This window comes from Megascapheus bottae, chromosome 14, assembly GCF_031878675.1.
Source record: "Megascapheus bottae isolate mThoBot1 chromosome 14, mThoBot2.hap1, whole genome shotgun sequence".
Taxonomy (NCBI): domain Eukaryota; kingdom Metazoa; phylum Chordata; class Mammalia; order Rodentia; family Geomyidae; genus Megascapheus; species Megascapheus bottae.
Window position 1 is genome coordinate 29,917,812 of NC_143522.1, and position 25,682 is coordinate 29,943,493.

The 25,682-nt window shown below is 41.9% G+C and overlaps 1 non-coding gene across 1 annotated transcript; it reads left to right on the forward strand.

Annotated features, from left to right (window-relative positions):
* Nucleotides 1-1,138: 1,138 nt before the first annotated feature.
* LOC150054923 (small nucleolar RNA SNORD113/SNORD114 family) lies at nucleotides 1,139-1,211 on the forward strand. Its single transcript, XR_016537715.1, has one exon. It is a non-coding gene; the product is annotated as a small nucleolar RNA SNORD113/SNORD114 family (small nucleolar RNA).
* The last annotated feature ends 24,471 nt before the right edge of the window (nucleotides 1,212-25,682 follow it).

Here is a 25,682-nt window from a genome sequence, read left to right on the forward strand (position 1 = left end):
GTGGCCTGTCTCCTGCAAGGGCTGTGTCAGGAGCTGCAAGATAACTGTGAGTAGAGTCGCCATGCCTGTCTTGGTGTGGATGGCTTGGGAAGGATGGTTCTTGTCCTGGCCAAGCAGTTTGCGTGCCTATTAAGCACTGTTGATTCATGAACGTGAATGGGGCAGGGAGGGCTGAAGCTGGGCCGGTGAAGAAAACAAAAGTGTATGAGTCTCGAATCGATGACTGCAAGTCTTCAAATCTGAGGTCCACAGAAGAAATCCTTGTTCCTAGGGCCAGCAATCAGGAACACGGCAGCATTTCTTTTGGTCACCATGTTTCTGAAATCTCGTTTTACGTTTATAATTGGATCATCCTTTTGCATTGACATAAATACAGGAAAAAAAAACATGCGTGAACAATGGTGACATTGATGACAATCTTGAGCAAGGTGGCTGCCAAAGTGAAGACCCCGGGTCTCCTGAGTGTTGCGGTCCTACACAGAGGGTTTAGTCCCTCAAGAGGAAATATTGGGAATGCGGTAACATCCTTGACGAGCATACATAGTATCGAATACTCTTGTGTTTTGTGTTCTCAGAACGTATACTTCCTGGCCCATTTCCGGTGATCGGGAGTTTTGAGATGCAAGTGTGAGTATGCTCAAATTTGTTACCTTAGCGAAGCGAGTCATACTTCCAGAGAATTATTCCTGAATGACTGATGAAGAAATTGATTCAGATATACATGGGCAGCCTCTAAGTCTTCTCCTGATGTCTTTTGCTCTGTTCTCAGGGTGGATTCCTCCCCTCCGCCCCCCAGCTGATCCGTGGCCTGTCTCCTGCAAGATAACTGTGAGTAGACTTGCAGTGCTTGTTTTGGCGTGAGTGGCTTGGGAAGGATGGTTCTATCCTGGCCAACCAGTGGAGCGGTCAGGGACAAATTTCCAAGACCCTAAAGCACTGTTGAACAATCAACTTGTGCAGTTATAACTGGGCCTGGAAAGAGGCACAGTGAGAACGCGGGACAGCCTGTCCACAGCTCCAAACGACCTGTAGGGTTCTCACTTTTCCCTGCGATCCGCACTGACTTCATAGTCCTCTTCAAATGCACAGCGGACAGGAAGCAGCCGGGGAGGTTGAGGAGGACGAGGAGGTCCAATACGGGACCCATGATGACCACTGGGGGTGTCTGAGTCCTACATTCATGGCTGTACACATAGAAATCCGAGGTCCACACCGAAAGCTTGGAGAATCCTACCCTGTCTCAAGGATAGAGCACTACCTGGGGCTCTTGTTAGACCTGCATTTTGTTTGGAACAGATGTCCCCCCAGAGACTTCCTCACTGATATCTAGAATAAATAGGAATGCAGGAGACCATGTCAACTGACCAGTGTGTTCCCATGTGTTCTGCTTTGTATTCTCAGAATGGATGCTACTTAGCTGACTTGAGCATTCCTCCCTCTCTCGGTTGCTCTGATGTGTTACCAGCCAAGGCATCCATGTGAGTAGAGTCCAAGTTCTTGTCTTGGTTTGGGAATTCATACGAGGCTAGTCACTGCATTAGGAAAATAATTGCAAAGGCCAAGGGAGACCAATTAAGGCTCCATGAGAATATGATGATATACTGCACCCTTTAATGAGTATTTTTTAGTCCAATTGACAAAGGAAAAAAAATGGTTTCAGTGTTTCCAAAGATCCTGTATGGAACGATGACGTCGAAGGAACTTCTCATTAGCCTTGACGTCCATAATGACTGAAACCTTGTTGGAGCTGTGAGCAATTAGTCCGTAAATACATGTAGGAGCAGGGAGGGCTGAAGCTGGGCCGGTGAAGAAAGCAAAAGTGTATGAGTCTCGAATCGATGACTGCAAGTCTTCAAATCTGAGGTCCACAGAAGAAATCCTTGTTCCTAGGGCCAGCAATCAGGAACACGGCAGCATTTCTTTTGGTCACCATGTTTCTGAAATCTCGTTTTACGTTTATAATTGGATCATCCTTTTGCATTGACATAAATACAGGAAAAAAAAAACATGCGTGAACAATGGTGACATTAATGACAGTCTTAGCAAGGTGGCTGCCAAAGTGAAGACCCCGGGTCTCCTAAGTGTTGCGGTCCTACGCAGAGGGTTTAGTCACTCAAGAGGAAATATTAGGAATGCGGTAAAATCCTTGACGAGCATACATAGTATCGAATACTCTTGTGTTTTGTGTTCTCAGAACATATGCGTCCTGGCCCATTTCCGGTGATCGGGGTTTTGAGATGCAAGTGTGAGTATGCTCAAACAGGGTCCCAATATTAATAAAGATACTTTATCTATTCCAAAGTATCTATTAGAGGTAAAACAGAAACACACCATTTCCATGCAGTCCTAGGATTCATATGCCCCAAACTCCCACTAGTAATGTTCAGATAGCCTCAAGGTGGCAAGAGGGCTACTGGAATGATCCCACTTAACGTCCAGTGAATCTTAATTCTAGTTCTTCCTAACAGTAGAAGTGTTCTTAGAGAAATGGTGACCCACGATCACTCCCTGAGCACACATGGGAAAGAACAGAGGGACGGGCTCAGAGGGCCTGATTGGATCAGGGATAGCCACAGGTGGGTTGTGAGGTATGAGTGGGGAGACTTCCAGCCCTGGAAGTTTGAGGTGCCCTCCATAAGGCACCAGGTGATGCCTCTGGTGGTCAGGCAGGGGTGAGCAGTGGTGGAGCGTGCAACCGTTCTTGGTGTTGTCAGATCCTACTTCTGCGTTCATATTGGCATGAGTGAGTACACTGTTACCCAATCATGTGAACACGTTAGGATAAGTTGGGTACACATCATGTAATTATACAGAGTACTGAGGCACGCGATTTTTAGGAATGACCTCACTGTTTGTGAGGTTCAGGGCACATTCCATGTTGCTTGACTTCTCCAAAAAACATCCTTCCAGGGATTTATTGCTGAATGATTCAAATATACATGGGCAGCCTTGAAGTCTTCTCCTGATGTCTTTTGCTCTGTTCTCAGGATGGATTCCTCCCCACCCCAACCCCCCCAGCCACCAAGCTGATCCGTGGCCTGTCTCCTGCAAGGGCTGTGTCAGGAGCTGCAAGATAACTGTGAGTAGAGTCGCCATGCCTGTCTTGGTGTGGGTGGCTTGGGAAGGATGGTTCTTGTCCTGGTCAAGCAGTTTGCGTGCCTATAAAGCACTGTTGATTCATGAACATGAATGGGGCAGGGAGGGCTGAAGCTGGGCCGGTGAAGAAAACAAAAGTGTATGAGTCTCGAATCGATGACTGCAAGTCTTCAAATCTGAGGTCCACAGAAGAAATCCTTGTTCCTAGGGCCAGCAATCAGGAACACGGCAGCATTTCTTTTGGTCACCATGTTTCTGAAATCTCATTTTACGTTTATAATTGGATCATCCTCTTGCATTGGCATAAATACAGAAAAAAAACATGCGTGAACAATGGTGACATTAATGACAGTCTTAGCAAGGTGGCTGCCAAAGTGAAGACCCCGGGTCTCCTGAGTGTTGCGGTCCTACGCAGAGGGTTTAGTCCCTCAAGAGGAAATATTGGGAATGCGGTAACATCCTTGGCGAGCATACATAATATCGATACTCTTGTGTTTTGTGTTCTCAGAACGTATGCTTCCTGGCCCATTTCCGGTTGATCGGGAGTTTTGAGATGAAGTGTGAGTATGCTCAAACAGGGTCCCAATATTAATAAAGATACTTTATCTAGTCCAAAGTTGTTGTAATCCTAGCTATTCAGAGGGCTGAGATCTGAGGATCAAGGTTCAAAGCCAGTCTGGGCCACAAAGGGACTGGAGAGCCTAATGTCCAACTAGCTCCTAGAAAATGGGAACTGGGGCTTTGCTCATGGGTAAGGTGGTAGCCTTAAGATGAAGAGCTCAGGGACAGGGCCCAGGCCGAGTTCAAGCCCCGTGACCCACTATATATATATATATATATATATATATATATGTGTGTGTGTGCATAAACAGCCAGGCCTACAAATTGTTACGTGTCTTCTCTTCAGATATCTAACAAAAAGCTAAAGTAGGCATGTGGCTTCCGAGGTCAAATGTCAGCATTTTGTGAAAATCATAGGCAGAGAGTGTAACTCTGAATTATAGTTGTGATATGAACATACACGCACACACATACATATAGGTATATCTTCATACTTGTGTGGAGTGTGTCTGTGATTCCATAGGGAGTCACAGTCACTCTTGTTGAATCCAAGTGGTTCATTTATGAGATTCATTCTAAAAATCCATGTATTTAGCAGTGATAAAAGTGTGGTGGGCCTGAAACGTATTTTTTTATGTTTACCACATTGAGAATGATTAAGGAAAAAAATACAAAGTGCAGCAACTCAATCTGTAATAGACAGATGTGAAGGGAAAAAGAAGTGTCAAAAAATAAGCAGAGTGAATTCAGCATTGAAATCTGGATTTGATGGATATGAGACCCTAATTTTTTTAATGAACTGCTATGCTTCGTATCCTTCAGAACGGACAATTGAAAGGATAGCTGACTTGCTCACAGATACACAGTTGACTCTGTGCTTCAAGTTTGGTATGTGGAAATCATGTGAATTTTTATGGTTATATATTCTCTATTTAAATCTATGAGAGAGGAACAAAAGAATGTAAGATGAATACAGAATTTATCTGTAGTATTTTATTGGTCAATCCATGTATGGAACTTGGAGAGTAATTAATATAAGAACCATGTTGTAACAAATAAGAAGTGGTGGTGAGGAGCATTGACAAATTATTCAGGTCTTATTTCATAGCTTCTTAATTAATCTCAGATAGTTGATAAGTTATTTACTGAACATGGGTAGGTAAGAATACAAATGAAACCGGTAGGTCCCTTGATCATGCTCGGTCATGGCAGGTGAATATGTGTCTGCACTTGTGAAATGCACATTGCAAATCACTTAGGTGTGGTGGTGTTGAGCAGTTTTGATTCTCTTACAATAGATGAGTAAATTGGTTTAGGTGTGTATACGGGAAAGCTTAAATATTTTCTCCTATCAATACCCAGATACCTTAATGAACGAAAGTAGCACAGGTCTTAACCTTGCGTTTGTTTCCTTTTAATGTTATAGAATGAACATGCGTGAATGACCATAAGCATTCTGCCCTGCGTGCGGCATCTGTGGCTGCTTCTTCACGTGAGGACGTTTAGTACGCCGTCCGTCCACGCTCTCTCATCTCGGTTTGGATGTCTTTTATTTTTATGGTATTCATTGTAACATTTAAAATTAGTAGGAAACATAAGTTTTACAAGCCAACCATAGTCCAGTGAAGAGGCATGTATTATTACACTGTTGCTTGCACGATCTTTGCAGTAATAAAGATGAGTAATGAAAGAAGAATCACTGGCAGGCACGTTCTTCTCAAAGCAAATGTTGGTGATGACACAAACATTTTCCTCGAGTTATTTGTTACTTGTGAACCAGCAGATCAGTCAATAAAAATCTTCAGATGAGAATGAAGGAAGTGCTGCACCCGGGCGATTGGCGGAAGGGGAATGACGCCCGAGGAATGAGTACTCTAGGTTTGGGAGCAGGAAGCCCAATACAAAATGAAACACCGCGTTCTGCATAAGTCTTTGGATGGATTATAGTAATAGACAAGAGTCTTGATTTAGTATTCATGAATTTCATTTTATCAATGAACACTGGTTATTTGTAGTCCAATCAAGAAGTAAATATAGATACATTGGTAGATGATAGATCTCCAAACAGGTGAGAGCTAATACATAGAAATATAGGTAGAGCAGTGAAACGTGGATAGATAGATACATTCATACATAGATATGATGGATAGACAGACAGAGGAGATGGTAGACAGACAGTCAGGTAGACAGAGACAGATGAAACAGAACAGGAAGGATAGGTTCATATAGGCAGACAGACGGTAGAATGAAGAAAATCTTTTCAACCACGCAATACTATTTGTTTAAGCCCTACACTGATTTATATGAAGAAATAAATAGATGAACGGGGTCTGTTCTTCCTCTCCAGCCTATAAGTGATGATATAGAAGACACAATTTTGTCAGTGTGGATCATGTAGACACATATACACTTAGACAAAGATGTTTATTTTGACTTATATATTTAGGTGTCGGCTTATATTATGAAATTAATAAACACCTGAACAGCTGAGGAGATGAACGGCTTAGAAACGATGTCATCTTTTTATTCAGTCATTGTCTCGTGTGTCTTAAAGGGATGCTTTGGAGCTAACTTGAGCCTTCCTCAGTGGATTTGGGGGTGTGGAGCTGACCCTCTGAACTGGACGACCCCACGTAAGTACTCTTCGGAATTTTTTCTTCAGATCATCGTTATACATAAAGACTAGCTATGGATCATGATAAATTGCAAGGACTGTGAAACAGTTATAGATCCACCTAGTGGAAAAGACACATGACCATGAGACGCATCTGTGGACATGGGTCATTTTCACTGCTCTTGTTCTGCTCCCCTTCCCTCTCCTCCTCTGTTTTCCCATCTTCTCTTTTCTCATTCTTCTTTTTTTGGGTGCTTGCATTAGGCTTGAATTTGAGGCCGTTACACTCATCCTTATATTTTTCGCTGAAGTCTAGTCACTTGAGCTACACCTTTACTTGTTGCTTTGTCATGATTAACTGTAGATAAAAATTCATGAAAAATTGCTAACTGCTTCAATGACTGAGTCAGAAAGGTCAACAGAGATCAGGCTTTGAATTTGTTTTAATTAACTACTCAACGTTGTATTCTGTACAATGGATACATAGAAGCCGCGTTCATTCCCTGTCATTACGAAGAAGGAGACAAGGTAAGTCATAAAAATTGTGCTTTTATTTGAGGGATCTTCTTTCTCTTTATGGATAGTCATTGTGAAAAACCAGCAGTGATGAGGGTGAGAGGGGTCAGCATTGTACTCATTACCCTATTGACGGCACTGATGATGCAACATGACACCTATTAGTATACACAATTGGAGCTATACCCAGTGTTTGATTCTGTGCTTATTGTAATTTATAGTTTATAAATTCATACTGGTGAAAGGATAAACTAATGAATAAACAATCACATGGAGATTAGAAGTAAGTTCCCATCTGAAGTCTGGGCCAATGAGCAGTGACTATTTGTATGAGTCATTGATGAAGAATAATGTCTTGAGTCCTTGTGGTTCAATATAGAAACAAATATCATCTATTGCCTCTGCTGGAAGTGACCTTATGGATGTGCACTCTGGTTTTTGTAATATATATATATTACATTATATTTGCCGTCCTTGGGCTTGAACTCAGGCCTGGGCACTGTGCTCAGACACTTTTCTCATGGATAGCACTCTGTCACTTGAGCCACAGTGCCATTTCTGGTTTTTTCTGTTTATGTGGTGCAGAGGAATAGAACCCAGGGCTTTGTGCATGCTAGGTGAGCACTCTCCTATGAGGCTCCGGGCCATGTATTTTATATTATTATATATATTATCTTTATTCTGATTTGTCTATCAAAAATACACCAAGGAAATTAACTGTTGGTGTAAATACATAGAAAACTATGAAGATGAAAATGTGAAATATGATGCTGTCATAGTGTATTTGGAAAACACTAGGCATAATTAAAAAAAGAATGGCCATGTCTGCATGATGGGTGTGAAATGGACAGGAAATATGAAGGTGAGTAGATTCCGGGCTGTGTCGGTGTGTGCAGTGACAGAGGAGGACCACAGCAGCTTTCAACACTTGTCCACAGACGTTTGTTTTCATTATGAGTGACCCATGTGGACACAAGGCGTGCTACCCTGCTGCTGTCACAGACGGCTCCAACATGCATGTCCATCTCAAGTCTATTGGAAGGAATCACAATGATCTTGTTTTTGTGCTCATGAATGTTCAAATATGATAATGCCAGGAGAAGTCAACATAGGAAAGTGAAAAGGGGCGCCAGGTGCCGATGGCTCAGACCTATAATCTTAGCTACTCAGGAGGCTGAGATCTGAGCATCTTGGTTCAAGCCAGCTGGGGCAACAAAGTCCATGAGACTCATAAATCTAATAAACTAGTTAGAAAATGCTAGAAGTGGTGCTGTGGCTCAACTGATAGGGAGCACAAAGAGGCTCAGGGACAGTGCCTAGGACCTGAGTGCAAGCCCCGGGAACACAAAAAGGGAAAAGCATAAAGTATACCTGTATATTTAGCAAGGGAAACGTGGTATTAATGTAAATTAAAATGGAGAGATCATTGTGGGTTAGGAGACCAGGTAGAGTAACACTGTGTTCTTTACATTTAATGTAGCTGGAAGATTTAAGAATATTTACTATTTTATGTGAAATGAATTATTTAAGGAATACAATAAAAAATGTTTGCGTAAGAACTGTAGCATTCACCCATGTTTTTAATGACTGGATTCTTTTGTATGTATTCAAGCAAATTCATGCTCTTGGTTGTTTTAGTGTCTCCTCAGTTCTCCACCAAGTTGATGCCCACAGGTGGTCAGTTTTCCTGCTGCGATGGTGGCTTCCCTTTTCCCAGGAACATGTGAGTTTTCATATAAGGCATGGCCCTCACTCCCAGCTTGAGGTTGTTGATTCTTTCATGGATGCTCAGAAAATGCAAATAGTGGCTAGATCATGAAAAGCTTTTATAGCACATTGAATGAAGTCTAATTCTATTTATTAAAATAAACTGCATGGCTGGTACTATCATCCTAGCTACTCAACAGGCTGAGATCTGAAGATCGTGATTCAAAGTTAGTCAGGGGAGAAAAGTCTGTGAGACTGTTATCTCCAATTAATCACCAAAAAAACAAAACTGGAGGTGTGGTTCAAGTAGTTGTGCACCAGTCTTGAGCTAAAAAGCTTAGGCCCTGAATTCAAGCCCCAGGACCAGAACTTACACGAACATATCAATCAAGAGGCAGTTAACTTAGTTCTTAAAATCCAATTCAAGCCCCATGACAACAAAAGTTTGGTAAAATTTTATACTTATATCAAATCTAAATATGAGAATCAGTTGTAAACTAAAGATTGGAATTATCTGTTGTAAATGAAGGATTAGATTATTCTGCGTTTTTATTTTTTATTTTTTGCTCTTCCTGGGCTTAAGCTCAGGGTCAGCACTGTCCTTGGACTTTCTCAAGGCTAGAGCTCTACCACTTGAGCCTCAGCACCACTTACAGCTTTTTTCTATATATGTGGTACCAAGGAATTGAACCTGGGTCTTTGTGCATGCTAGGCAAGCACTCTACCACTAGGCCAAACTCCCGGCCCCTATTCCGCGTTTTTATGGGAAGATTTCAGGTATCTAGGCTGACAGCAATTTAAACATTCACAGCTTCATAGTTTCTACAGACCCCTTAGATGGTTAAATACACTGTTACCATCTTGGAGAAAAAGCACACATGGTTTATTTGCTCATTTTATCAGAATGTATAATCAAAACCAAAATATGATTGTGCATAATGACCTGATATGAATGAAATCAATTCTGAATAGAGGGGTTCATTCATATTTTTATAGTACATTATAAATAAAAACCCAACTCAACTCACTCTTCTGAAAATGAGCCTATTGACAGATACTAGAAACACTCAAAGAACTTGTTGTGCTTTGCTGGGACGTTCAGGAGTATTAATTTTATGATGAGTGAGTCAATAAACGTAAGTATTGCGAATTGGTAGATAAGTTGGTTCAAGTACAGTCTCATTTTGAACCTATCTGCGGGAGCACATGCATTATTTAAGCCTTCAACATGATTGTCTTTGAACAGATCAGGCCATGCCTGTGGCTTACAGCACCAGCCAGCACAGGCATGGACCCATAAATCCTCACGAGATGCCATGTTCGTATTGGTTTCCTCCTCTGGCAAATTAGAAAAAAGTAGAGTTTAGGTTAAAAAATAGGGAGCAGAAATAAGTGTAATTTGAGCTGGTGCTACTTCTGAATTTTGAATGAGGCTGTATTTTGAATGTGTTAGGAGTGAGTTTGTTGTTTTACAGTGGAACTCCTTTTTAAAAAGAAAAAGATCACAACATTTCACTGATTTTCCTCGCTTCACATGACTCCATTTTAGATTGCTTCCCTGTTTAACATGACAGGTAGTTACTGACTAAATATATTGATAAGTATTTAAATGCAGGTATTGAAAACTCAGCCTTACAGGCTACTCAGGCAGGAGCCTGAGACCTGCGGATCATAGTTCAAAGTCAGACCAGACTGCTATCTACAGTTAACCACCAAAAATCCAGAATGGAGCTATGGCTTAAGTGCTAGAATGTTAGCCTTGGGTAAATAAGCTCGCGCAGCATGTAGGCCCTCTGAGATCAAGACCCAAGACGGTCTCTGTCTCTCTGTCTCTCTGTCTATCTCTTTCTCTGTCTCTGTCTCTCTGTTTGTCTTTCTCTGTCTCTCTGTCTCTCTGTCTATCTCTTTCTCTGTCTCTCTCTGTCTCTGTCTCTTTCTCTGTCTCTGTCTCTGTCTCTTTCTCTGTCTCTGTCTCTCTGTCTCTGTCTCTCTGTCTCTCTCTCTTTGTCTCTCTTTCTCTCTCTCTCTCTCTCTCTCTCTCTCTCTCTCTCTCACACACACACACACACACACACACACACACACACACACACACACACACAGGCGTGAGCCACCGCACCTGGCTTCATTTAAAATTTTAAATAAGTAGGAATTGAATAATATGATCCAACAGAGAAGATACCTTGATCTTTCAGAACCAGTTTTATTTGTGCTCTTATTTTATTTAAGTAGTTGTATAAAGGCTTTCAGTTCAGCATGTTCATTTATGAGAACATTGTCATTCTTTCACCGTTCTCCCCCATCTCCCCCAGTCCTTCAGTATTTCACCTGGAATATTATGACTACATTCTCCCAACCTGCCTCTCTTTACCAACCTTGCTTTCCTTGTCCTCAGCCCTCCTCTCATAGCTCAACTCCCATCTTTTGGTATTCATGTTTTTAGCTTGGAAGTTGTTCAAAAGAGGACTCCCATGTGCATATACATGCACATATCTTGATTATGCCACGGTGCCAGGCATACAGTCCAGAGCGGGCATTTTATATCGTGCACATTGTACTCACTGGAGTTGATTTAAATGTTCTAGAAAAACCAGGCTCTCTGATTTACTTGTAAGTTTAGGGTCTTAAAGTCTGACAGAATTCCCTCCATCTTGTTCTTCATAAGAGTTTTCAAAAGAATGCACTGTGCATATCAAAATGTGAGAATGAAAGGCAGGCGCTGGTGGCTCACACCTGGAACCCTAGCTACTCAGGAGGCTGAGAGCTGAGGATCATAGTTCAAAGCCAGCCTGAACAGGAAAGTCTAGGAGACTCTGTCTCTGATGGACCTCCAGAAAACCAGACAGAAGTGGAGCTATGGATCAAGTGGCAGAGCACCTTGAGTAAAAAAGCTTACGACAATGCTCAGGCCCTGAGTTCAAGCCCCAGGAATGGCGAAGAAAAAAGAAAAGAGAAAACAAAAAAAGGAATCGATTATATACATATGTAAGATCAAATAAAACCAAGCCGTTTAATAGACAAGGAAGTAAAGTTCACAATTAATTTTATTCAATATTTAAAATTTTATTTTAGGTGACCTCTAAATGTTTCTGACAAGATAAAACCACACGTACGGGATGTAAGTATTTTTCAGTGTTGGAGTTCTAAGGGTAAATTCATGTTGCATTTAGAAAAAATATACCAGTTCTAGAAGGAAAGGCTAAGACAGATCAGTGAGGGGAATGCATTTGGAACTGTGGTTTTTGACCAAATGTGTGGCCCCTGGAGCTGATTAAAAGCAAGCTTGACAGATGGTGAGATAGCGACGGATACTCTCCCCAGCCTTTGGTGTTTTATAGATTTTGATTTCATTATTCAAAATCAATAAATGAAAGATTAAACACACAGGGCACTGTGTAAAGGTGGTGAATGACGCATATCCACGCATGAACACATGTTGTATAAGGCCAGAATTATTATTAATATGCCTTGGAAGTTATGGGGTCTATCCATGGCTAATAAATAAATGGGTCACCCGGGGCAAATGGGCAAGGGAGAAGCCAGGCAAGAGAATTCTTCCTTGGAGTTGCTGATAAGAGAATAAATTCTAGCACACAGTAATAAATACATAAATGACTAAATTTATATATCCAATTTCAAAGGTGTGCCATGATGCAAAGAATATGCCAATATTTTATTATTCAATAAATGAGCATACTTAGCGTTTTGCCATGGTCAGGGTCTCTTTGAGTGATACCCAACCCGAGGCACTTGTCTCAGTATGAGTGGCGTCTTTGAGTATTCACTGAATTTTTTTTTAAAGAAACACATTTATTACCAGAACTCAAGTATAGGCCATTATGGGATTAATATGACATCTGTGTTCTTTATTCAATATTTATAATACTGAGATTGATTAATGAATAATATTTTGCTGAGCGTAATTGCTCTTTTGACAGTACTTACAGATATTTATGCCTGTTATTCACTTGTATTTATTAGCATCGGTATGTTGGAAATGAACAAATCAATAAATAGAGAAATGAAGAACGGAGGTAAAATCTTGAGCAGGCGTGCTGACTCATGTCCGGGGTCATGCCTGATGAATAAGTCATTTCAGAGACTCCGATTTGAGTCCCCCGAGCCGTCTGCTGGGGGATCTTTGTGGGAACTCTTCTTCTAAACTCATTAGTTATGCACAAAGGTCCCATCCCTAGAGTTCTGTGGCTCATTTATTTTGATTCTGTTATTATAAAAAAGGAACCAAATGTATGATTATTACATAAAGAAGTGAGAAAAAGGAGTACGCAGTGTTCAATTTGAGACAGCTGTGAAGTTCTCAGTCTGTGCCACGTCCAACATTATTTCCTCCTCTTCCTCCTCCTTTTCCTCCTCTTCCTCTTCGTCTTCTTCTTCTTCTTCCTCCTCCTCCTACCCTTCACCTTCCTCTTCTTCCTCTTCCTCCTCTTCCTTTTCTTCCTCCTCTGCCTCCTACTCTTCCCCGTCCTCCTCGTCCTCCTCATCCTCCTCATCCTCCTCGTCCTCGTCCTCCTCCTCCTCCTCCTCCTCCTCCTCTTCCTCCTCTTCTTCTGGCCTGGGGCTTGAACTCAGGGCCTAAGCACTGTCTTTGGGCTTTCTCAAGGCTAGTGCTCTATTACTTGAGCCGTAGCACCACTTCCGACCTTTTCTGTGTATGTGGTGCCATGAATTAGAAACTGGGGCTTCATGTATGCTAGGCAAGGAATTCTACCACTAGGCCACACCCCTGGCCCCATTACTCCTCTTCTTAATAGATAATGAAAGAAAAACACTCGGGCAATGCGAGATGTGGGCAGCCCTGTGTACTGAGAATACCTGAAGTTTGCTCTGATTTGTCTGTCTTCCTCAGGATGGACGTGTGGTGCCGATCAAGGATTTCTCCAGAACCAGTGTGAGTTCTCCTTTCCTTTCCTGTCTGTCGTCAGTGTGTCATTGAGAACTGCATACCACTTGGATGGTGGTCAGCTACCTCTGGATGTTCCGGAGTGGGTTCACTGGAAGTACTTGGCAGGTAATGAATAGCGAGGCTGAGCTTGGTATTCCCCACCTGTAATCCCTGTGATGTGGAGCTATAGATATTTGGATCTCCGGCTGTAGTCCACAGGGGCAAAAAGAGAGACAACCTATCTAAAAATATAATGAAGCAAAAAGGGCAGGCTTGACCCCCCCAGAGGCCTGGTTTAAACCATGCACATGTGTGAGAGTTCAATCCCATAGATTAATCAATATTCAAATTACTCCATAAATAGGGGCTTGAACTCGGGACCCAGGCCGTGTCGCTGACCTTTTATGCTCAACGTTAGCACTCTACCACTTGAACCACAGCTCCATTTCCTGCTTTTTGTTGCTTAATTGGTGTCTCAGAGCCTTTCTTACCCAGGCTGGCTTTGAACCGAGATCCTCAGATCTTAGCCTCCAGAGTAGCAAGGATTCCTCTAAATCTTAATGAGCCAGTCATCAGGCCCAGGAGAAACAATTAGAGAAAGTGAGGCTTCATCTTATATCCACAATGACCACTGGTGTGTATACATCACAAATGAAGAATTCGTGTGGGATTCTAAAGCCATGCACATCTATCCCATTCTTCATCTTTGAAAGGATCCTGTCAGACAGGTGTGAGTAATAAGGGTTGTATTTAGTTTTCATTTACATATTCATTTTTCATGCTATTTTATAGTTGGATCCATGGGATGATATATGCATATATAAGTGAATTATTCAGTCAATGTACAGAGGTGAGGTATAATAGAGGACATTAAAAACATTGGGGTCCCCTTGGAAGTTGGTGTTCCATTGCTGTAACCTCCTGGCCAAGTCTAATGAATAGATAATCGTCTCTATCTAGGTCAAGGAAGGTTGTCAGTTGTTCATTTTGTTCCTTTACAAAAATAAATATGTAAATACAAAAAATGTCTACTGAATGATGACCTTCTAAATGACTAACTAAAGGTAAGATGACAGGCAAAAATCAGGGAAGACTGTCTGGTTTTAATGATCTGATTTTCTCTGTCATCCCCAGCCGGGATGCATTGAGCTGATTTATGCATTTTCTCCATGGTTACATCTCTGTCAGGAGAGAGAAAATCAATGTGAATAATAATCAGAGTTATTATTTTGAGTGTTTTAAAAAGGTATTTGCTCCATTATTAAAAAAAGTATTAAATATCACCAAGGAAGGTGAAACGTGCCAGTGTTAACTGTCACGTTGATATTATTACATTGAGGAATTCAAGTGTGAAGCACGGTCCTCGGTTTATAAAAGAAATATGGACCCTGTGGAGATGATTATGTAGATAGGTCTTCGTGATAGTCAAGCGTCTCCTTTGGTAGATTTATGTACATTTCAGTACCAGTGTATTAATCGATAGTGTATTTGATGAGACATAAAAAGGGCAGTCCAAGACCCACGAGGACACGGGTGGCATGGGAGTCAATCGTGTTGTGTCCAGCACAGATAGAACCTGGCCCAATCCCCTCTGTGGCCAGATCTGGTAAACTCATGGCAAGGCATCTATGGTTCCTGTTGATGAGAGCACCAACAGGCAGATGATGGTCCAATTGTAAAGACATGAAGGCGGAGAGGCATTGCCTGTTCCTAAAGTATGTTGCAAGGATATTACAGGAAAGGACTCCAGTTATAAGTTGATCAAGTGTTTTCCGCCCGAACGAAGGACGGCAGACATGATGGATGATGGTCATTGTGCTTGGTCAATTGCAAGCGTTGAACGTATTTTATCAGAACACCAGCATTAAGCTGATTGAAGAATTCTGCTAGGAAAAGACGTTCTGTTGATGGCATGGTGTTACGAAAGAGGCCTCCATGATTAATAGCCACAATACATAGTCTATTGGGGTAGTTGATTTAACGGTATGCACTGAATTCGTAACTATTTTTTATATATATATTTTTTGCCAGTCCTGGGCTTGAGCTCAGGGCCTGAGCACTGTCCTTGGACTTTCTCAAGGCTAGAGCTCTACCACTTGAGCCTCAGCACCACTTCTGGGTTTTTTTCTATGTATGTGGTACCACGGAATGGAACCCGGGTCTTCATGCATGCTAGGCAGGCACTTTAACCACTAGGCCAAACTCCTGGCCAGAATTCATAACTATTTTTAATGAACCAAAATTAGCTACCACCAAGTGACAAATCCTACCCTTCCTTGGTGGTTTCTTTAGGGTAATTTCTTTTGATATATATTTTTGTATATGAAGTATAATCCCATTATGAATCCCATAATTTGACATTAAGAAGAATCTTCATGCTTAGGAATGCGACTATAAAATGCTGAAGACAAATGCCAGATGCACTGATAGATTAATGAAAGCTGGGTTGATACACATTGTCCTGTCTGTGTCACAGAGGGGTATGTTCTTGCTGGGTGTTTTGTGCGTCATGGGCTTTTAGAAATCTTAACTGGTGAATGGACTGGTCAGTAAACGTGGGAGACAGCATGTCGAGGGCTCTGCCACTCCTGGAGAAATGACGACCACCACCAGCATTGTGAGTGTTACGTGATGAATGCTGCATGTTTGGGTGTTTGGAACAAGAAAGATAAGAGGAAGTGGCGGGTCAAGGTAGGAATGCATCTTTTCTTTTAATCCACTGCTCTGTGCTTTGCTCCTCAGGATAGGACATTCCACGGCTGCTAGCTGACCCATCGGACTTCTTTTAGAGCTTGCGACCTGTGTGAGTAGAATTCTCCATCCTGTGGAGGTTTGGCTGGTTATTTATTGCATTATTAAAAACTGCAAAGCTTAATAAATTGAGGCCTACTATAACTGATGCCAAATGAAATCAATAGGAAGTGCATATTAAATTAAGGATGCGTGCTAAACCACGATTCATTATTTATGTGAGAAGATTCTTTATTCCGATGAGGAACATTGAGGCGTTCTCTTGGATTTTTGTGCTTGATTTTAATGTCTACTAGTAAGTTATCAGATGATACATAAATGAGGACTAATACTTGGTCAGAGATGACATTGCTGTTAGAGGAGTGTAGTTGGTGAATACATTTAGCATCCTGAGATCCTCGCCAATAAAATCTCAATTTTCTGTTCATGGATTTCATGCTATTATTAAGACTGAGTTAATCTGCAAATGAAGAACATGAATACTATACCGCTGGCTCACGTCTATGATCCTGGGTACTCGGGAAGCTAAGCTCTAAGGATCCCAGTTTGAAGCCAACGGAGGTAGAAAAGCCTATGAGACTCATATCTCCAGTCAACCAGCAAAAATCCAGAAAGGCAACTGTGGCTTAAGTGGTAGAGTGCCTGCCTTGAGGAAAAACAGGAAACAATAAACAAGCAATAATGCAAGACCCTGCCTGATGAGTTCAAGCCTCCGTATCAGCACACATGCATGGGCTCACATGTACGTGCACGCACACACACGCACGCACGCACACACACACACACACATACACACAGATCAGATGGGTGAAGAAGCAAAGCACTATCCAATTATGAAATTACAAAGCAAGGCCAGAAATCTCATTTGTGTATTGAACACAGAGTCCAAGGAGATATGAGTGACATAGTCATTATAAATTATTCTAGATATTTCTGCTATGGGTCTGAGGGAGGTTTGAATCTGTTTATTTTAAAAGATGGGAAGGTAAACATGTTCTCAACAGCGGCTGGTCTCTTCTTCCTGTCAGCCGGTCTCTTCTCTGTCCCTCAGAATGGACCCTGAGTGGACCCACACTTCCTGATTGGCCCTTGGTAGGGCCTTGGACAGACTGGGTAACAGCCAATGTTCTTATCTCTGTTGGAGTCAGTTTTGAAAGGTTTTAGTGGAATCTTAATATCAAGTCAAGAAAGCTAAACAACCCAATTTTATTATCAGATGTTGGAAGCATTATAGTGACAGTTTCTTAAATGAAAAACTAAGGGCAATGGTGGAGGTATTTAGTCTCTGCCTAATTGGCTCTGTGCGTGCATGCTCAGGATCTTAACACCCATTATTCTTGCATGCTGTGATTTATGTGTTTCCATGTTCAATAATCAATGCTCCAAAACAGATGGCAATATGAGAAGGAGAAGAAGTTGGGAAATGTGATATTTTTATATATTTATATATACTTCAAACAATTTATAATATACATAAAATTATAATACAGTACACAAAATATATGGTAAGGAATCCACTAAATACTGTTACAAGAGGAGAAGGCAGAAGATTTAAGAAAAGTAGAGGGCCGGAAGTTTGGCCTAGTGGTAGAGTGCCTGCCTAGCATACACAAAGACCCAGGTTCTATTCCTTGGCACTACACACATAGAAAAAGCCAGAAATGGTGCAGTGGCTGAAGTGGTAGAGTTCTAGCCTTGAGAGGGTCCAGGGACAGTGCTCAGTCCCTGAGTTCAAGTCCCGTGACTTGGAAAAAAGGGGGAATGTACTTGTAAACTGACCTGTTAAATTCTCTTGTACAAGTACTTAAAGAGAATAAATAAATTTTAGGAAAGAAAGAAAGTAGAATAGAGGAGGTAAACTTACATCTGTAGATACATCATAGCAGAATACCTTTGCATAATTAATTGAAGCAAATAAAAAAGAACGTCAAGTATAGCTTGACTTAACATGGACCATTATGGCACTTAATGACCCTGTGGATAGAGACAAAGTTAAATGTGGAAAAGGCAGGGTGTGGTGCTCACACCTGTAGCCCCAGCTACTCAGGAAGCTGAGATCTGAGGACCACACTTGGACCAAGCCTCGGCAGGAGAGTCCCTAAGACTCTAATCTCCAAAAAGTCACAAGCAGAGCAAGGGCTCAAGTGGTAGAGCCCAGGCCTCCAGGACAGTGCGGACAAGAGCACTCCTGCTGTCCCCACCCACACATGCATGAGAGGCACACACAGAATGGACGAACTGACTCTTATCCGCACAGATGTTACAGATGTCAAGTATCATGTTTTTAGGGTTTGGTGAATTACGTATTTCTGTTATCCTTCCCTTCACCAAAACACATGTAGGTAGGAGCAAAACTGTGACAACCGGAAACCTGTCCAAACCTGGATGTCCATCCCTTTCCGTGGGGGAAGGCACACATCCCAGGACACTCCTCTGCTCAGTGTTTGGCTTCTGTGTTTCGCTTAATCAATGGAAGCATCCATCAATCAATGAATGAAGTTTCATTTTTAGAAAGTGATGTCAAGAAAGTTTACTGATGAATTATGAAAACACAAGTCAAATTTGAAATAAGTGTTTCCTGACTTTTCTCCTTGGCTTAGGTAGAATACATCTGAGACAATGTTTTTGTTCTGGGCACATGGCAATTTATTTTTTTAAGACACAAGAAACAAAATTCTCAGGTAAAGATTACATCAGTATTTCCCGAATTGTTGTCGTGTTTCATGGTCTTACTGTCCTGTGATTTTTGCAGTGACCCTGTGAGCTCCAGGTTCCTGCCTGGTAATCCACGTGTGACTCTTACACTTTTTGTATGGTCCGTGTGAGGTGTTTGGCATCAGTCATTGTATTTTCAATTGCATGATACATAATCAGGAATCCTGCTCTTACTAATACCTATTTATGAATAAGCAGGATCTTTATACTGAATGATGCACATATAAAGACCTATTGATTAAAAATAAGATTTCTTCATTGAACTGATCTTCATTCTGGATACATTTCATAGGAAGCTAACTTCTGTGAACTAATGGCTTTAAAAGAGCCGTATCAGTGAATTCATGGTCAGGAAACATGGGAGGAAAATATGAGGAGGGCCTGGCCCCAGCTGGACCAGTGGTGACCCCTGCTGGTGTGTCAATCTCAGATGATGAGGCCTACTTATCCAACATGAGAGGTAAGAGGAGGAGCCAGGGTCTCTGGAGGAATTTGTCCGTTTCTATCCGTGGCTCTGCCTTTCTTCTCTGTGGCTGTTCCTGAGGGTTTTCCGTGGTCGTCAGGCCGTCGTACCATCCCGCAAGCTCTCGTGAAGCCCTGGGTGATTAGAGTTCTTTTGGCTTCAGGAGTTTGTTGAAGATTATTTATTGCGTTATTAAACATGTAAAATGTAATCACTTCAGGCCAAGTGTGACGAATGATACACATGGAATTAATTTTGCAGTAATACTTTCAATTATACCCATATGAAAAACTGGGCGTGATGATTGTGGAATGAACGCTTATGTGAAATAGTTCTTTAGACAGAGGCAGGCTATCTGGGAATGATTGTGTTTTAAATTATCATCAGCGAATTAGTGATTGTGTCAAGAGGAAATGCAACAATGATGCAGTGGTAAATGGTGAGGTGTGAGTCACAGGTGGTGAATTCAGAACTCTGTCGTGTACCCCGAGACCTGAGCTGTCTTCTGTCTCATGAATCAGTGAGAAGCTAGGAGGAAATACAGAAACACATCCAGATAAGTGGGACAGAGCACTGTCCAATGACAAAAATAAGTGATTAGGCAAGAAAACCCATTAAATGCACTAAATTTCAGAGAGGAGTAAATGGCCCATGACTGTTAACTTTCTGTCTAAGAATCATGTACTCAGTTTAAATTACAGACAATGATTGTGTGCTGGAGAAAGGTCACAGTCATTCATTTCAAGTGAAAATGAATATTCTCCAAGTAGCAGTTGCCTACATGGAAATGTCTAAATGAAAGACATGGGGCCGGGGTTAATGAGCGGTGTACTCTTCTTTGTCATCTGTCCCCGCCCGCCCTGCGCCCCTCAGCCTGCCTCCGATCTTCCTGCTCTCCAGCCTTCAAACCTGGGTCAGACAGGAGAAGCTCTGTGTTCTCCTTGTGGCGGACCATTTAAAAAAGTCGTGGTTGTCGTATGTTTCAAAACATTATGATCTATAATGGAAATGTCTGTGCTGATTCTTACAAAACAACACACAGTTGAGGCCCTGCGATCCTTAATCTCTGATAAAATGCACCCATAGATAGAAATGTGATGTCCTCATGACTATCAGTCTTGTATTTTGTGGTCTGCATGTTCGCCTTCAGAATTAATCGGTAGACTGATATATGCACCTGAAGCGAGAGGGGTGAAGGTACCCAACTGCCTGCGTGACCTCTGCGTCGTGAGACAGTGCCTGAAGTCCGCATGGCCAACACAGGTGCAGCCCCCGTCTTCCCCCTTGTGGGAGGAGATCCTTCCAGAAAGCATTTCTGAAAGACTCAAGGGCAGATGTCTGAATGCACGCACAAATGGACAGAGGTGAAGAGAATATAGCATTTATTACTAAAACACATCGTTTACAAAATAAATCCATCCTGTGTAGCGTTCCTTGCTCAAACTGTGACACAGACAGCGATAGAGTTGTGATTCTTGCTCCTGTCTAATTGCAAGTTGAGGCTTTCTTGCTCACAATGAAAGAAGTCTTATAATTCTTTAATAGATGGTAGAAGACTAACACTGGAGAGAAACTTCAGAAATGATTGCAGAGGCGATGCACAGACGGGAAGGAGGACGTTTCCTTTTGACCCGCGTCACCACTGTGTGTTTGCCCTGCGTCCCGTCACTCCTGTGGAGAGAGCTGCCTTCTTTTCCCACTCTCTGCCCTGCTCTCAGCAGAAGTCACACCTTGAGCTGACGGAAGCCTCCCTGTGACCGAGGACACCACCGCATTCCTTGTACCAGTACACTCTTAACCGCATTCACATGATCACACAGCCTCGCTGTCGAGCTCACGCTAGTGACTCTGGAAAGGGATCTGAGGATGAAGGTTCAAGGCTAGCCTGGGCAGGAAAGTCCAAGGAACATTTCAATTAACCACCCCCAAAAAAGTGGATCTGTGGCTCAAGTGATAGAGCGCTAGGTGTGAGCATAAAAGGTCAGGGGCAGTGACCAGTTCAAGCCCCAGGACTGGCACAAAAAATAATCACGTCAGTCAGATAGAGGGAATAACGCGAGAGTTCTGCTGTAATCCTTGAGCTATAATTATTGATGTGAACTATTCTTAAAATGAGATGAGTAGATACTGCTCTACAGATCTTCTGTTAAGAACGCATGAGGCAAACCACCGCTGGTGGCTCACACCTGTCATCCTAGCTACTCAGGGGGCTGAGATCTGCATATTGCGGTTCAAAGCCAGCCTGGGCATGAAAGTCCATGGGACTCTTATCTCCCATTAACTACCAGAAAACTGGAAGTGGCTCAAGGGTAGAACGCTTGGCTTGAGCTGAAACATTCAGAGTTCAAGCCCCATGACAAAAAAAAAAAAAAAGGAATACAGGAGACGATGCATGTTCATTCGCCATATTTAGTCACCATACATTGTCACTATGCTTACATTGTACAGTATAACTAAATACATTTTGAAGATATTACATTAATAAGCCTCAGTTATCAGTATTACAGCACTGTGGATTTAGTACATAATGTGCAGCATTCCATTGATGAATGAAAGAGATAGTGTCTTGTTGATAATGAGTCTATCGATGGATGTGACAAATTTTGAAAGATCTTGCTTTTTTCCTAAATCCTTGGTTACTGTTACCAGTGAAATAATAATTTAGGCGGCAAATGTACAGGAACAAGTGGAGGAAGGTCGTCAGTGATGGACCATTGGTAATACTGAGTGGTATTTTAGTCATCCAGGAACAATGTGCATTTCAAACTCCGAATTCCAGCGCTTAACTAATTAGGCTGCTTCTGCTGGAGATGGCTGGAGAGAAATGTCATCATAACAATGTCTTTGCATTCATTTTGTAGATTTAGAATTATTCCTAATACATCAAGTACAGATTCATTAGGCTCAAATGAAAGTACAAGGAAGAGAATAAAGCATTTCTAACTCTGAACATAGATGCCGAGGCAAAAACACATTGTTAGTATTTGAAAAGCTCTGGACTTTTGGAAATAACTGAGTAGAGGATTACCACTTTGGGGATGGGGTGATACAGGGCATAGGCAAGGATAGGTTGTATTGTTACGCTTTAATCTCAAGATCAAAGTTTTCTTTTCTTTGTCAGTCATGGAGCTTGAACTCAAGGCCTGGGCACTGTCCCTGAGCTCTCTTGTTCAAGGCTAGCACTCTACCGAATTGAACCACAGTGCTACTTCTGGTCTTGTGGTGGTTCCTTGGAGATAAGAGCCTTTCTTGCCCAGGCTGGCTTCAAACCAGTTATCCTCACATCTCAGCCTCCAGAGTAGCTAGTATTATAGGCTTCCTTCATGTTTCTTTATCTCCTGGAATAACTACCATCTCTTGCATGCAAATGAAATAACCTCCTGAGAGGTTAGGGTTCGATGTAGGAGCCACCCGCGCCCAGCTCCACTCTGCTTTTCACTTGTGGTTACTTAGAAGGGCTGAGATGAATGGGAGCGATGGTTCTTTGCTTGGTTTCAAGGCCTTTTTACCCTAAGATGATTATCCATTAGAATATGGAGTTCGAGCATCCAGGTGTAGCCCATGAACAAGGGTCATGAAGTAAAGAATACCAGTGAGAAGTTCAGACACAGAGAGGGATAGCGAGACTCTTGTGGAGATTTTCCTGAGTGATAACACGCGTTTGGAAAATTTGCTATTCTCATATTTTCATTATTTCTCCTAATGCTGGGGGTGTCAATCCAGTTTCTTCTGCTTATCAGGCAAGTGACCTATCAGTAGAGCCATGTTTCCAGTCCTTTATTAGTAACTTAAATGAATTAATACATAAGTGCAGGTGACACGGGAGGAGGGGGGGTGAGTGTGATGTGGTGTGAGGAGAGTAGCCACACATGTCTGGGGTTCACGAAGCGCTGTGGGGGTGTCAGCAACACACGGGAGATTTGGCATGTTCATGGTGTGTGCACACTCAAACTATTACCATGCCTGTGTCCATGAAAGAATTAGCCAGAAAAAGGGAGTCACCAAGACTTTGTCCAGGTATGAACCAAGAAAACCACAGTGCATCGCTCTGTTCAGATCACTGCTCACGAATGCGAACCTTTTTTGCAAAGGGTAGAAAGAGTTTAAGTGACAGCTCATGGTGGGGTTTTTTTGTCTGCATTTGAGTATGTGTAAAGTTATTTACTTTGCACAGTACAGAATATGGATGTCTGTTATTGATTTCCTAAATCACTGCCTAAATGGAAGGTAAAGGCAAGGGTCATGGCTGAGTAGTTTCAGTGTTCACAAATATTTGCTCTCTGGAGAAGACTCACTCAAATGGGTACAGAGATTCTTTTTGATCCACAGTGCTGTGAAATCTGGAGAGGTCATGTAAGGAATAGCTAAGGTCTGTGACCTGATTGCGGGTGGGGGGGGCAGGGGAATGGGTCAAGACTCCAAAGGGTGCCTAAAAGTAGAAGTAGTACCGTAGTATACTTAGCTGTTTCCTATATGTGCAGCGAGCTAATAATGAAACAAAAACTTTTATAACAATATCATAACAATTACTCAAAATTTATGAATCATGTATTCTAGAATCTTAGTTTTACTATCTTGACATTAAGTGGTTAATGTTTAAATATTTAAATTTTGATTATAATATTGAGATGTTATTGTTATAACATTCAGACCATAGTTTGGCATGGGTAACTGGACTTGGGGACATGCTGTATACATTGAAAAAACGTTTGAAGTATCAGTGAACTCTAATGAAAAAGCAGTCATGAATAGGGAGTATTAGATAGATTCATATATATATGTATATATATAGGAACTAGGATAATTAATAAAACAAATCTACATAGTTGAGCATGATTCTAGGTACACTTCTAGGATTTTAAGTCTCCCTTGGAGTTTTTGAATCACCGTGTTTTAAAGTTATAATTAGTGATTGAATCAATAATTAATTTAGAAACAAATGAAGGAAAAATAGGCCTTGGCTGGATGGCGGAGTAGTCATGATAAATCACGCATGATAAATCACACAGCATAACTGTGAGCTGGCTTTTTTTTTTTTACACTTCCAGTGTAGCAATATAAGTGGATCAGTGAAAGAATCAATTAATAAATATATAAGTAAGTCAGGCTGAAAGAGGCAATGAATAGAAATGTGTGGCAAGACAGAAAACATGATCGATGCATGTTAGGAATGAGGATGTCATGAGTGGTCTGTGCGCGGCCTGCTGTGACTAACAATGACACAGACAGCCCAGAGGCAGGGGCCTCTCCACTTTCTTGAGAGAAAAATCAGATGACATCCTCCCAATTAATGATTTCCTAAATGACTGACACAATGAGAGATGTTGCCAGGCACTAAGTGTCTCGGGCGACTGAGATCTGAGTGTCACAGTTTAACTTCCTGGAAACTCTTTTCTCCAGTGAACCAGCGAAAAGGCAGAAGCAGTGGTGTGCCTCAGGTGGTAGAGCAAAGGCCTTGTGTTGAAACGCTGTAGGACTGCATGCAGACCTGAGTTCAAGGCCCAGTGCCAGCAGAAATAAAGCATGTAAACAAGGGGACCTAAGGACATGGTCTCAAGGCCACTGGCCGTTGGTTAGTGGCTGCCCAGTCTTATTCCTGATGGAGTTCAGGACGCAGCTTGAGTGCTTTGTTGAAGGTTAAACAGTGACACATGTGGAGCTAATATGGACAAATATTTTGAATTAGGCTTATGGGACAAATAGGACAGTGGTTGGAGACGCATTGATACCTTGATGTGAGATGGCTTTTTATACAGATGGGGACCCATTAAGCTGTTGTGGGATTTGTGGGAATCCGGGTAGGGTTTCTAAGTACCATTAGTGAAGTGATAATTAAATCAAGTAGAAAGGGAAGGAGAAACAGAGGCTAGTGGTGGATGGATGAGGACTCCTGGCATGAGTGAGCACTCTTCAAAACTGGGCCTTATTATAGAAGAAATTTCCATTCCATTCCTTTTTCTTCAAGTGCTCCCATAGACAGAATCCGTATCTGAGCATAGATTTGTTTCTCTTTGTGACCCCGTTTGGAAATTCAGTTTTTTTGTAGTCTCACGTGAATGTGAGAATGAATAAATAAAAATAGAATGGAATAATAGGTAGACGTGTCCAACTCTGATCATATATCTGAGGAAGACAGTGATATCCAAACCAAAGTAAATTCTACCTGTTGCATTGTCTAATGAGCTGTAGGCAAGGTGAGTTATAGACCACGTTTTGCTTTTAGGCCAGTGGCATCTTTGAAATTTCCCTCCCTCTCTCCTTCCCCGTCTTCCCTCCCTCCCTCCCTCCCTCCTTTCCTTTCTTCTATCTGTCCGTCCGTCTCTTGAACTTGAATTAGGATCTTGTACTTGCTAGGC